Here is a 15,981-nt window from a genome sequence, read left to right on the forward strand (position 1 = left end):
TTTATGAAAGAACAGCTGTTTCTTCCATATGGTTGCTGGAAGGAAACCCTCAGAGAACTTTTGGTTTACTGTTAGAATTGGTAGAAACTATAAGAAAATTATCAAAATATTTTAAATGCATAGTCAGGAAATAATAACTTTTCTTTCTATATGTTAATGGTCTAACATTACTATGAAAACTTGCTAGTTCCAGTTTTAGAGATGACAAAACATCTGTGTGTTCATGTTAAACATTTATATCCTGTGGGTCATGTTTATATGACTGATCTTTTTGATGATATTTGACTTTACGCAGTGGGCTTGTTCTTTCGACTTTTAAATGTGCAGTTCTATTTTGTTCAGTTCTGTTTATACTAGGCTGTAAGACTTAATATGCTAAAACACAACATAATTTACCTATGATGTGTTTCAGGAATAAAATAATTCACATCTTGTGAAACAAAATTTTCAGATACAGCAGTTTCCAACAATTAGTGGGAAACAGCTGTTCTTTTATTCCTCTTAAATATTAAATATCCCATATTTGGAGTGAGCAATTAGGCCTCATGAAGTACTACAGCCAAGAAAGGGCCTTTAACGTGTATGATATTCAAATGATGTAATTTCATGATTAAGTACAATGTTAAATTTATGTAGCTCTGTCCATGTGATTAAAATTCCTTTTACTTATGATGGTGCACATGAAACAAAACCTCATTAACTCAGACCCTCTTCATTCAGGATGTGTGATAATTAAAGAGAAAAGAAGCTTGAGATTATGTTCAGAGTTGTGTAAAGAAATCTTTTGCTGAGTGAAGGAGATGGGGGAAGATTTTCTTTTTTTTTTTTATGTTCTCTCTGATTTTCTTTTTTTAATTAATTAATTAATTTTGGGCTGTGTTGGGTCTTCCTTTCTGTGCGAGGGCTTTCTCTAGTTGTGGCAAGTGCGGGTCACTCTTCAACGCAGTGCACGGGGCTCTCACTATCGTGGCCTCTCTTGTTGCGGAGCACAGGCTCCAGATGCGCAGGCTCAGTAGTTGTGGCTCACAGGCTTAGTTGCTCCGCGGCATGTGGGATCCTCCCAGACCAGGGCTCGAATCTGTGTCCCCTGCATTAGCAGGCAGATTCTCAACCACTGCACCACCAGGGAAGCCCAAGATTTTCCTTTTTAAAAAAATATTTTATCATTGTAGTGATCATTTTATAATATATACAAATACTGAATCATTATGTTATATACATGAAATTAATATGTCTATATCTCAATCAAATTTTTAAATAAAAGTTATTTGATAAACCAAAATATTTCTAGTACTGTAGTAGTATTTACTCTCATGACTATGTTAATTAATTATATTAGCTGCTGTCACTGTGATAGAAAATATTCCATGTATTTTATTTATGTAATCATAATTAACTTTATGACATAAGGTTAATTAATTTTGGCTTACAAATTAAGAAATTTTTACAATTTCTACCAATTCTAAGAACTAAGGGCTTATCCTAAGTCATTCTGCTAAATCAAGAAGGAGACTTATTCCATCTAGCTCCCAAATGCATTATTTTCCAACTACACTACCAGGTCTCCCATTTAAGAACAAGACTGCTAAACTAATTTAATCTAGAATTTTAAGCAGGACAGTGAATGCTTCTGCTTGGCATTGTTAGACATTTAAAAATATTCTATACATTTCATTAGTTTATATCCACCACCTGCCTCTCTTAGTAAGTTCTAAAGAAGGAGAAGGTAGCATTTCTCATAACTGGTATTGACAGAGTTTAAAGCAAACCAGGCACATGACTGGGGAACATTCCCTTTTTGCTTCTTCCTGCATAATTTTGCATGAAATCAACAGAGTCTCATGAAAGAAGTCAAAAGAGGTGTTCAAATAAGGACATACACAGCTCTGAGAACCCAACCCAATTTCCCTTCTGCATAAAATTACCACTAACATGAAGCTAAAAATAAAGTCTCAGTGTAAAAAAAAAAAAAATTGTTAGAGTTAGAACAGGACCCTTTAGCCATATTTTAATCACTCCTCAGCTCTATTTGAAGTGTATCTTGTTTCTAACTCACAGGAGGATTTGTCAAATAGTGTCAAGCAGATACTGTGCACTATTTATTGAGAACCCATACTACCCAGAGAATTGTATAGAGCAGGGAACTGTCCCTTAAATAGGCCAGAATTAAAGACTGGTTAATTGTTCCACATCACTGACCAGACTATAAGATGGTTGCATAATGGTCAGTTCCTGGCACTTGTTCACACTGGGTCTGGCTTGACATCCCTGGATGACCAAGGTTCAAATCTCCCATGTAAAGAAATAATGTATTACCTCTGGAAGTTCTAGGATGTCTCTCTTCAAAGTCATGGACATGCATAATTGATCAGTACAAAACACAACATGCTAACATATATGTGAAATAATTGAAATAGCACCATATTATATGCTCATCTAACTTATATTCATTGCAATGTCAAAGAGAATGGGATAACAAAAGAGGTCATTTCGATAACTTTTCCAGTGTTCTGTTTTCCTGTGTCTACTCTGGAAGGTATTAATCCAGGAAAATGACTATCAAATAGAAAAGGAAAATGATATCAAATTTGTAATGTTTGGGGAAACAAAGACTAAATAAGGAGACTACAGAAATTTCACCAGGTTATATTACAGGTCTGGGAAGGCAGAGGTGGGTCACTTCCTCTTCAAACTTCTTTGCAACTGAATGTTCCCAAGGAAACTTCCACTTTCTAGAAGACCCAATCAAACCACACTGACACAGGACGATGAGGGTCCACTCTTCTTTATATATGAGTTCTACCTGCAAGGGAAGCCTGAAAAAATAGAAATTCCTGGGACTGTGAATCAGATTGATTTTAGATTAAATCTCAGATAAGGTTTTTACTAATTTATGGCCTCTAGAAGTATACATCATTGACATGTAATATACTTTATCCTTTGGAGGACACAATGTTTCCTTCTTAGAGGGGCTATTGCTAGGATTAGGTGTCACGTGTGCAGTGCACCTAAAATATAAGTTTAGCTTATGATAACTCTCCTCCTCCTCTCTCTTTGTAATCTTCTTTTAATTAATATTATATTGATTTTGTAATAGCACTAGATACTTTGCCTTGTTATTGGCTGATTTTCTTGTGCATTCAGTGTATATTGATGGTATACATCCAAGGCAGGAATAGGGGTTATTGTTATTTTTATATTATCTATTGATATTAGTATAATTTAGCGATTAAATGCAGAAATATTCAAGTCACATCCACTACTTATATAAAGACACATATGCATAAGCAGGAGAGACAAGGAGACAACAAGCATTAATAAAGCCTGTGACCATTTGTGGCATGCAGAAGAAATACATTTTCCTGCACTTGGAGAGAAATGGAACTTTAGTTTACTATGGGAGCAGAAGGGGCAATCAATGTCCAAAACTAATCATGCTAGCTCTGAGAAAAAGCAACTCAGAAAGGAAAAATGGGCAAAATATCTGCATAGCTTGCACTTAAAATATAATTTAGTTTAGACAAAAAGGTCCATTAGACAAAAAGCATTATAATATAATAGTAAAGATGATGAGTCATTTAATAATTCTTAACGAACAGCAAGTGCTAAGGAAGAGTCAGCTTGGAGGCTGGGTTTATAGCAATCAGCTCTTTTTTGAATATCACAATGCTTTGGATAGTTGTTATTCATGTTCATTCACTCATTCATTCATTCATTTGTTCATTCAATCAAATGAGTTATTGATTACATACTATGACAAACACTGGTGCATAGACAATGAAAGGACATGTATGGACACTGCCCTTATGAAATGCATAGCATAGTAGAAGAAACAGAAAATTATAAAGTAAACAAATACATGAATGGGAATTTTTCCCTTTGTAGTAAGCACATGCAGGAAATAAACAGGGTGATGAGTTAGTGAATAGTTGAGGGACACCATTAAGTTGCTGTAGGGAAGAAAGGCCTCTTCTGAAAAGATGCATTTATGTTGATTACTGAGGGAGTCAAAACAGTAAAACACTCAAGGCCATGGAAGTGAGCATTTCAGCCAGATGGAAGAGGAATTTGCAGATCTGGCAAATTAGAAACACACCAGAGACCCAAATGGCTTGAGATTGGTGAGCGAAGTGGAGAATGCTATGAGTTTAATCTGGACAGGTGGGCACCTCCCTCAGGACTGGTGGCACGTGGGTTGTGTGGAAACAGGAAACTGTAAGGAGGCTGTTAGAATTGTCCAACTGAGAGGTGAAGGAGGGTGGTGAGAGTGGAGATGTATTTTAGTGTAGAAGAAGATACTTGCAAAATACTTGTTATGTACTTGCAGAACAAACAGGTGATTTGTGATTTTTAGTGATTCAGAGAAAGAGAAATCAAAGATGCCATCTTTGAAGATTTGGTATATATATATATATATATATATATATATATATATATATATATACAATGGAATACTACTTAGCTATAGCAAAGAATGAAATAATGCCATTTGCAGTAACATGGATGGACCTAGAGATTATCATACTAAGTGAAGTAAGTCAGACAGAAAGACAAATATCATATGATATCATTTATACGTGGGATCTAAAATATGATCCAAATGAACTTATTTGCAAAATAGAAATAGACTTACAGACAGAGAAAATAAACTTTTGGCTACCAAAGGGGAAAGTGGAAGCGGGGAGGGATAAATTAGGAGTTTATGATTGGCAGATGCAAGCTATTGTGTATAAAATAGAAACAACAAGGTCCTACTGTAGAGCACAGGGAACTATGTTCAATATCTTGTAATAAAGTATAATGAAAAATAATATGAAAAAGAATATATACACATGTATAAGTGAATCACTTTGCTGTACACCAGACACTAAGACAACATTGGTAATCAACAGTATTTGAATAAAAAAATTTAACAATAAAAAAGATGCTGTCTTTGTTTGTAACTTGAACAAATGAAAGGATGAGGTTGCATTTGATTAAATGTTAACGAACAGTAGAGAAATAAATGGGAAAGACAGGAATGACTTAAATGCTTCTTTGGACATCTCTGGTCTGATAGGCATGTTGTACCACCAGAATGGGCTTCCCCCAACAGTACATTGCTCTTTGTGGTGACAGAGGATATAACTAGTCATGTTGTTTTACAGGGCTCCTTTCGGAAAAAAATAATTTACATTCAGGAAATGGTTTGGTTTTTTAAAAAATATTTGGTCTGAAACCCTGAGGCATAGTCCATGTAATTGGCCAGAGAGACAATGAAGCTTCTGATTTTGTTTATGAAATAATGTTCTTCATAAACCCAATCAGGAAACCAGACACAGACACCTGTATTTGCCTAGAGTTCATAGAAGTCTTATTAATAAAGCCAGAAGTCACCAATAGTACTGGAAAACATAGGAAACAACAACAAAATGTTGGGGGAAAAATCATTAGACAAAAAGTCAATACCTAGGGTTGAACCTGAGCTCTTTTATTTATAAGACCCGTAATTCCTTAATTTTGTTTCCTTATCTGAAAATCAGACATAAATTTCTATCACATTGTGTTGCTTTAGGGTTTATGAGAGATTGATACACAAATACGTAAAAATGCTAAAGAACTACAGACACACTAAAGATAGTTCACTGAAGCAATCTTCTGGGTTGTATCAAATCTGCGGCCCTGAGGGCACAAAGCCTATTACTGTATTACCTTCTTACTTCCTTTTGCCCACATGATCTCAATTTGTAGTTTCAGAAGAAATATTGTAGACCACAAGCTTTCTCTTTCATTTTGCACTTATTGTATTTATTCCAAAGTTCTGATAACTTGATAATTATCCCATATTATAAGGCGCTTTGTATTTCACCAAACATTTCCTAGTTCTGTGACTTATTGAAATGGGAAGACTTCTAAAGAGAATTTCATTTGAAATATTTCCACAGAAAACTAAATTCTTAGGAATGGCTTTGGGGCACGGAGAAGAAAATGATGGAAAGTGTTGACATACAGCATTTCTCTGTCAGAGGTGCCTTCAGTGCTTTGGTATGAACACAAGACAATATAGCAGGGTAAACAGATGGTAAACATTACCATCAAAGAAAAAGAAAAACAAAAACAAAACAAAACAGTGCCTGCTTACAATCAGAGTTCTTGGTCTATAGACATGACCTATGTCATCCAGGAGGGGGACACACATGTTCAAAAATACTGCCTTTAACTGCAGAGATGTTGCATTGTTTCAATTGGAAGAAGAGAACTCTGGTGACATCCATAGTGAAAATGAAGTGCTTACTGTCTTATTCAAAATCAGCTGAGACAATTTTCATTTTGAGTAAGCTAAGACTGGGTAACTAACCAGGTAGTAGGCACAAGCAGGATACTGGCAAAGGTGAATATTTGCTGAATTCTTCCAAAGCTCCACAAACTGTCTTATTTCATAGGTCCAAATTTTGAATTGTATGCTGGCATTATCTTTTCCAAGTCTTGATTTTTTTTTTTATTCAGGTAGTTAGATAGCAAGTGCTATCTACAAAGTAAAGATTCATTTCTTATTGACTGTATTGAATGACAGAGAGGGGAGGGAAGAAGGAGGGAAAAAGGTATAAGGAACATTTCACCAGGAAAATGCCCCATCTGTATGATGTGGAGACAGGGGATAGGGCCTTAGTTTTGCAGTTCCTCTCACGTTCTGTATCTGCCGAAAGTGGTTTAACCCATGCTGTTAACTCCCAAAACTTCCCTTAATCTACCCACCTATTATTATCCTTCCAACCCTAAAGTTATTAATATTGCCTAGAGAAAAAGAAATCTCTAAACACTGATATTTTGGGGCTTCCCTGGTGGCACAGTGGTTAAAAATCCGCCTGCCAACGCAGGGGACACGGGTTAGAGCTCTGGTCCGGGAAGATCCCACATGCCGCGGAGCAACTAAGCCCATGCACCACAACTACTGAGTCTGTGCTCTAGAGCCCGTGAGCCACAACTACTGAGCCCACGTGCCACAACTAGTGAAGTATGCACGCCTAGGGCCCGTGCTCTTCAACAAGCCACCGCAATGAGAAGCACACACACCGCAACGAAGAGTAGCCCCCGCTCGCCACAACTAGAGAAAGCCCACGTGCAGCAACGAAGACCCAACGCAGCCAAAAATAAATTAAATAAATAAACAAATTTATAAACACTGATATGTTTAAAAATATGGTTATCAACTATATTTAAAAGAGATAGAATGCAATAGTTTCTTTTACTAGAATTCTCCTTCTAAAGTGATTTTAAGAAGTATTAATGGCATTTAATACAACATGAATTAATCATACTCCAATTTGCAAAGTTGAAGTCCAGCATACCTCAAATGAAGACAAACAGCATTTAAATGAAATGCTAACCGTGCACTTTACAGTGATGGGCAAATTCTGGGGAAGTGGTGTAATCGAACCCTAGGACTCAAGCTTGACTCTCAATGTCATGGTCACACAGGGCTTGGTCCTGGGCTCTCCTGTTGCTCTCCCTCTGTCCGTAAATGCACCTGTCAGTTGTCGACAATTTAATACTAATTTTACACGAATGCCTCCCACACTGCTATCCAGCTCTGACCTTTCTCCAGACTCAAATATTCACAGGACTAATATCATCTTCACATGAATGGCCAACAGATTTCTCAAACTTATCAAGTCTAAACATTTCTTTTGAGTTTTCACCAAAACATATTTCTGGCCCCCCTCACCTTTAATCAACTTTATCTCAATAACCTGCACCACTGGTTACCCAGTTACTCAAAACATTGTCCAACTTTGTTTTGTTCCTTCCCTCACCTTCACTTAATCCATTAGGAAATCCTATTATTTATATTAGTCCTCATGAACCGGAAATATCTCAAAGGTTACCGCTTCTTTCCATTTCCACTATTAGCCCTCTGGTCTGAGCCATATTACCTCTTCCATGGATTACTGTGCTTATTTAACTTTTTGTTCTATTCCAACTCTTACTTTCCTTTAATGTGTCTGACACCGAAAACATCAAGAGCCCTTTTCTGACAATATGCACGGATCTCATCACTCCCTTGCTTCAATGGCTTTCCACGGCTTTCTCCATTGCTTTTCATAGCTTATCATGGCCTGTGTGGTCCTATATGAATTACTCCTGTACCATTCAATATAGTGATCACCAGCTTAAATTCAAGTCTAATTCAATTGAAATTAAACAAAATTTAATAATTTAGTCATTTAGTTATTCTAGCCACATTTCTTACCCTTGCTTACCCGTTCTTACCCTTGCTCACCACTTTTGTTTAAATTGAAGTATAGTTGATTTACAATGTTGTGTTAGTTTCAGGCGTACAGCAAAGTGATTCAGATACATATATATATATATATATATATATATATATATATACATATATATATATAAATGTATATTCTGTTCTAGCTTCTTTTCCCTTATAGGTTATTACAAAATATTGAGTATAGTTCTCTGTGCTATACAATAGGTCCTTGTTGGTTATCTATTTCACCACTTTCTAGTCACATTACTCTTCAGAATTCTGACCATGCCAAGCTCTTTATCACTTCAGAGCCTTTATGCAGGTTTTCTTCTCTGCATGGGATGCTCTTCTCTCTGTTGATTGTACGGGTAGTTTACCTTCATCACTTAGATTTGAGCTTAAAATCTACCTCTGCGGAGAAGACTTCCTTGACCACGCTACCTAAAGTAGATCTCCCTTTGTTGGTATCCAGCTTACCTTCTTATGTATTACTTATATTACTCTCATGACAATGTGAAAAAATAATTTACACAATTGTTTTCTTTGTTCCTCTATGTCTTCTTCATGAGAATAGAATCTTTAGGAAATTGGACTTTATGCTTATCTTGTTCACCACTGTGAAACCACAGCCTAGCACAGTTCCTAACACATAGAAAGAGCTCAACAATTATCTGTTGATGAAATGAAAGGAGGGCAAGAATTTAGCCATTCATAATAGACTCATATAGGTCTCACTTTAATAAACGTTCAAAAGTGTTCACAATTTTGTTCAGTTAAATTATATGTTCTGTGTCCCATGGATGCTTGCCACTCACATACATGTTATTAGTATATGTTCATAAAATAAGCATTCCCCAAATTTACCTCTATATAAACATAACTTTATAGTAAATATCCTTTTCTTTATAATTGGATTGCTATTTTTTCTCTTTGAAAATATTTAATAAAGGATTGATGTCACAGTCTCTCTCACTGTTTTGTTTTTTCATTAACTGTGGAAAATATACATAATATGAAAGGTACCATTTTAACCATTTTCAAGTGTATACAGTTCTGTGGCATTAAGCACATTCACATTGTTATGCAACCATCACCACCATCCATCTCCACAATTTCTCATCTTCTCCAGCTGAAACTCTGTGCCCATTAAACACAGACTCCCTATTCCCTATGTCCCCACCCCTTGACAATCACCATTCTACTTTCTGTCTCTATGAATTTGACAACTCTATGAACTGCATATAAGAGGGATTACACAATATCTTCCTTTTGTGACTGCCTTCTTTCACATAGAATAATGTCTTCAAGGTTCATCCACGTTGTAGCATGTGTCAAAAATTCCTTCCTTTCTAAGGCTTCATGATAGTGTACTGTAGGTATACACTGCATTGTTTATCTACTCAACTGTTGCTGGAACACTTGGCTTGTTTTCCACTTTTTGGCTACTGTGAATGTTATGAGTGTAAGTATACAAATATTTCCTCAAAACCTTGCTTTCAATTATTTTGGGTATATACCCAAAGGTGGAATTGCTGGACCATACGGTAATTCTATGTTTACATTTTTGAGGAATCACCAAGATGTTTTCCACAGCGACTGCACCATTTTGCATCCTACCAGCAATATACAAGAGTTCCGACTTCTGCACATCCTCATCAACATTTGTTATTTTCTGTTTTCTGACAGTAGCCATCTTAAGGGCTATGAATTGATATCTCAGTGGTTTGATCTGCATTGCCCTAATGACTAATGATGTTGAGTATCTTTTTGTGTACTTTTTGCTCATCTGTGTATCTCCTTTGGAGAAATGTCTCTTCGGGTTTTTGGCCCATTTTTAATCAGGTTGTTTGTTTTTGTTGTTAAAATGTAGGACTTCTTTATATGTTCTGAGTATCAATCACTTACCAGATATATTATTTGCAAACATTTTCCTTCATTTTGTGGTATCAGGGGTTTATAATCACTTTTAATATATGTTGATAGCCATGTCATAGACATGTACAAAATATTAAGTAAATGCTATTCATATATACTTGGATTCCCTTAAGGGGACATACATTTTACTCCCCAGATAAGAAGAGTGTTAACATTACAGCTGGGTCTCCTCTTTCTTGCCTTTTACTCCTCCTTTTGGGAAAAAGACTGATTTATCTAATTGATGAATCAGTGAGGATCTAACATCCATTACTTGTTTGGCTGGAATCAATAATGTAAAAGCCATATACACACGTGTTTTCACTCTATCTCAGCATTGAGTGCCCCTCAAACTAGAGAATCAGTTCCTGATGTTCATTTTGCCCCTTCAGGTAAATCTAGCTTCAAAGGAAGTAGAAATAAGTCTCATTTTTCATTGTATACAAAACAGTAGACTCCGATCTAGATTTAATGGCAATAAAGTTGCGATTTTGATCCCTGTCTGATGGCACTTTCTGTTTCTCTCCTGATTTGGAATCCAGACGGGAAGGGATGTGATTAATTATCACTCTCAAAATCCCCAACAAGTAACACTGAAGTAAGCCTTTTTCTATGCTTGCCTCATTATCCCAGTCTCACTGCTGCTGATGCCGTTTCCTGCAAATCTTTATTAGTGCAATATCAATGTCACAGGGGACCCCTCCCAAATAATTCCTGCCACTTCAAATATTCAGGCTGAGTCTTGATGATTTTCTATCAGGTACTTTGTGGAGAAGATTCTCACAACAGAAGGAGAGCTAGACTAGATGACGATGGAGTTATTTTTCTACACAAGCTTATTGAATTTTATGATATTACAATTAAAATTACAGTCATCATCCAAGAGCTAGGAGATTCTCTCTCACCTTCTTATTGACTGTATACCATCACAAAGTGCTTGGAACAGAGCTGAAGCTCATTCATTCATTCAATAAAAAAATAAAAATCTTTATTTGGATCCTACTATGGGCCAGGTGTTTTGCTGGGCCCTGCAGATAGTAGGGTAAAAATAAACAGATGTGGTCCTGCCCTTTCAGAACTTACATAGGCACAAATCAAATGATTACAAACGTAAACTTTCAACTGTGATAAGTAATATGAGAAAAAAAGGTTAGGAACTGCCATAGTAGATTAAATAGGGAGGTAATACCTAAGGTAGCTTGAGGAAGGCATTCTTGAGGATATGAAATTTAGCTGAAATGTAAAGAATGCATAGGGATTAGTTGTATGAGGGAAATTCAGGAGGCAGTCACTGCAAGAAGAGGAACGATAGAAGAAAAAAGCCTGCTGAAGGAGAGAAACTTGAGGGAATGCAGAAGGCCTGTGTATGTAGAACAGAGAAAGAAATTAAGATCAGAAAAGGAGCTGGACAGCAACAAACCCACAATTCTATGTTCTTAAAGCATAAAGAAACACTAATGCTTAGAAATAAATCTAATGTAAGATGTGAAAAACCTCTAGACTGAAAACTAAAAACCATAATTGAGATAAATTAAGGTAAACCTAAATGGATGGAGGGATTATGTTTTTATGTATTGGAAAATTCAGTATTGTAGGATATAAATTCTCTTCAAATGACTTTATAGAGTCAATAAAACCCCAAACAAAATTTTAGCAATTTATTTTGAGATTGGCAAACTGATTCTAAAATGCCCATGGAAATGCAAATAGCAAGGCAGTCATAAAGAAGAACCAACTGTAGGAGCTATATTACCAGACATCAAAATTAATTATAAAGCTATAGAAATGAAAACAAGGTGATATTGGTGGAGGTACAGACGATTAGACCAATTGGTCAATGAGTCTAGAACAGACTCAGACATGAACAATCACTTGATTCATAACAAAAGGAGTATTTCAGTGTTGTATGGAAAGGCATTGCCTTTTGATAAATGGTGCTAGGTCAGTTGTACCTCCATTTGTAAGAAAACGTTTCTTGAACCATACTGCATAGCTTACAGAAAAAAAAGAAATCAATCTCAGATGTGGTTTAGATCTAGTTGTGAAAGGTAAAAATAATAAAGATTTTGGGGAAAAAAAGACTATTACATAATTTATGTTGGGTAGGTAAAGATGTATTAAATGGGACACAGAAAAGGCTAACCATAAAAAAAATGATAAATCAGAATACATTTTAAAAATGAGTGTTATTCTTCAAAATACACCATTATGAGAGTGAAGAAGAAAGGCACAGTCTGGAAAAGGATATTGCAATATGTGTTCTCAACAAAGGACTCATAGCCAGAATAAATGAAAAAAAAAAAAGTAACAGCCCTTAAATCCATTTGAAATTTTCAACAATACAATAGAAACACTGAGCAAAAAGCTTGGGCAGGCACTCCACAAAGAGGATATCCAAATAGTCAATAAACAAATGAAAGGCACTCAACTTTTATTAGTTATCACGGAAATACCAATTAAGACCCAATTTGATATTACTGCAGAGCCACTGTTAAAAGAAAAAGAACATAAAATACCAAGTGTCAGTCCACTGAAACTCTGAGACAATGCTGGTGGGAGTATCAACTGGTATAAGCATTTTGGAAAATATCAGAAATATCTAACTCAGACATATGCATGCTTGCTATCTAGATATAAACCTCACAGAATGGCATAGGTATATACACCAAAAGACATGTACAAGAATGCTCACAGTAGCATTATTTGTAAGAGTAAACAACTGCAAACAACCCATATTTCCATCAACAGTACAGAGGATTTTAAAAAGTGTAGTGTATCATGCAATGAATTTTATACGGCAGCAGAATAAATGGCATGTCAGTATACACAACAATGTATGATGTTGGCGCAAGAATAATATAGATTGACTGATGGAACAGAGCGTTAGGACAGAAATAACTCACACAGTCAACTTATGTATGACAAAAAGGATATTTCAGTGTAGTGAAAACAAGGTAATTTGGAACAAAAGAAGCTAGATTTAGAAACTACACAGCATTAATTTCCATTTATATAAAGTTGGAAAACAGGCAACATGAATGTGTTGTAGTAGAGGTCAAGACAGTCGTCACCTTTGTGGAGTGGTGATCAAAGCGGGCAGGCAGGACACTTCTGGGTACAGGAAACATTTTGTTTCTTGATTCTAGGAACCCGTTCCATGGGTACATTAACCTCATGAAAATTAATCAAACTGTACATCTAAGATTTGTGCACATTTCTGTAACATGTTATATTTTAGTGAAAGGTTTGCTTAAGAATTTAAAGAAAGATATCTGTTGAAACTGAAAGCAGAGGCAGACAAAGCCCAGTTTAAAAAACTAGTATATCTTTATCTTTAAGAAACAGAGGAAATAGTTGAATCATTTTGATCGGTAGTGTGGATGGGATCAGATGGCTGTGATGGGAAAAATGGAAACATATGGACAGAATAGGGATATTTGGTGGGTTATACCAATAAGAGTTGCTGATGGATTTGATATTAAGGGAGACGAAGAGTTGTCATGATCCCCAGTCTCAGGCTTGCACAAATGGATGGATGGCAGCACCATACTCTTTGAATTCAAATTATGAGTTTCAAGTTTTCTGAAAAGGAAAATTATGAGTTGGCCTTTAGAAAAATTAAATATGAATTTCCACCGAACCATTTAAATAGATGTTGATAGTTCAATACAGAGGTCTACAGTACAAAGAGAAGTCAGTGCTAGAAATCTATATTTATAAGTTATTTATGGATGGAGTCAAATTGCATCGGGAGAATATAAAGAACATGAGAAATGTAGAAGGTTTGAGACTGAGCCATGAGAACCGTCAGCAGGGAATGGCACGGTAGTGTGAGCAAGTAAGACGGCAGAAAAGAAGTTGTCACACAGGTAAAATAAAAACTAGGAGACAGATGGATCATAGAAGGTAAGAGAATGAATTAAGAAAAAGGGAAAGCCTAGCAATGTTGGCTGTTGAGAGGTCAAGTAAGGGGAAATTGAGATTGCATATTTATTTGGTAGGATAATTGTTGAATGAATAAATAAATGACTGAAGTTATATTTTTTGTACAGTTAACAATGTAAAAGAAAACCATCGGTTTAAAAAATACTAGATTGAACTGGGCAAAAGTAAAGCAACACAAAATTCTCATTGTGGAGAATGGCTCCAACCTTGGATCTCTTTATACTTTGTCTTTCTAGTAACCCCGTGCTGATCATCTTCCAAAAGCTCACTAAAGAAAGAGGTTCTAGCTTGACACTGCACAACCTGATGTTTTAGATATCTGCTTACAATTCTGCTTTAGTTGCCTAAAATAAGGTTTATTGATCAAAACACTTTGCACTTCTTAAATGTAAAGCAAAGACTCAAAATGTTTGTTGTGACATCCTGAAACAACTGTTTTTTAGGAGAGCAATTTAAAAATGTGGCACTTAGGCTGAACATTTCAGACTAGGCATCTTAAAAAGCAAATGCCAAGAATTAGAATCAACTTTAAAATATCTTCTAAGGTGAAAGTTTTCAGAATTTACTAGAATTCTAAAATTCTGATTTCTGTAATGCCTAATTTAACATCATATTTTATTAATCAGGATGTTTGATCGTTCAGAAGTACTGTCCCAAATTTTTACCTCTAATAAAAAGTCTTATAATACAAAAAATAAGCAATAGTTGATTGGATGTCATAGTACTTAAGAACACAATTTTAGAATCAGAAAGATGTGTTTTTGAATCCTTATAGTCTCATATGAGATACATGCTAAGCCCAGGTTCTCTCAGAATAAATGGGCTTACTAGTGGGATGTATCTCACTAGTAAGTATAAGAGGAGTTAATGAGTTTATAAAGTTTATAAAGTAGTTAGCACAGGACCCTGTGTTCAGAGAGCATTCAATGAGTATAGCTGTTACTACTGTTATCAACTAATAATGTATATCAACAATATCACATAGGATCTCATGGATTTGTCCATGAATTCAAAAACAATTTAGGAAGGATATATTAATCATAGGGAACCGTAATAGTGCTGTGGAAGACACAATGATGAATGAGATAAGGCCCCTGTCCTTAAGACACTTATAATATAGACAGATAATGAAGATACAAATAGTGACTATCATACAAGATGCGAAGTGGCATGTGCCAAAAGAAAAGAAGAGAGAAGAATAGGAGAATTTAGAAAAGCCAAAGACTTCTACCTTCTGAACACTTGGGGAAAATCTCATTGCCAAGGACAAAGGTAGTAGAGTCACAAGTTTAGGCTGAGGCGTGGGGAGTGGGCTCTGTTTGACCCTGACTCTGCCATTTGTTAGTCGTGTGACCCTGTGCAAGTTACTTGAACTTTCAGTAACTCAGTGCTTTCATCCAAAAAAAATGGGATTTCTAATATCTAGTGGAAAAATGAGGTAACACATTTAAAGCATTTAAAAGAGTACCTGGCGTTGTAACAAATTCAGTAAAGACTTTTAAAATGGTCCACATCAAAAAAAAAGAAACCTAAAAAAAAAAAAAAAGGTGGGGGGGAACTTCCCTGGTGGTCCAGTGGTTAAGATTTCATCTTCCAATGCAGGGGCTGTGGGTTCGATCCCTGGTCATGGAGCTAAGATCCCACATGCCTCGCGGTCAAAAAAACAAAACATAAAACTGAAGCAATATTGTAACAAATTCAATAAAGACTTTAAAAATGGTTCACATTAAAAAAAATAATAATCTAAGAGCACCTGGCACATAGTGAGTTATCCATAAATGTCAGTGGGCAACTTTAGTGGGTATATACAGCCCATCAGCCAGCTACCTGTCCTTCATGTGCTACCCACCCTTTCTCTATCGGAGGGTTCTTTTTAGCGA

This window comes from Delphinus delphis, chromosome 8, assembly GCF_949987515.2.
Source record: "Delphinus delphis chromosome 8, mDelDel1.2, whole genome shotgun sequence".
NCBI lineage: Eukaryota > Metazoa > Chordata > Mammalia > Artiodactyla > Delphinidae > Delphinus > Delphinus delphis.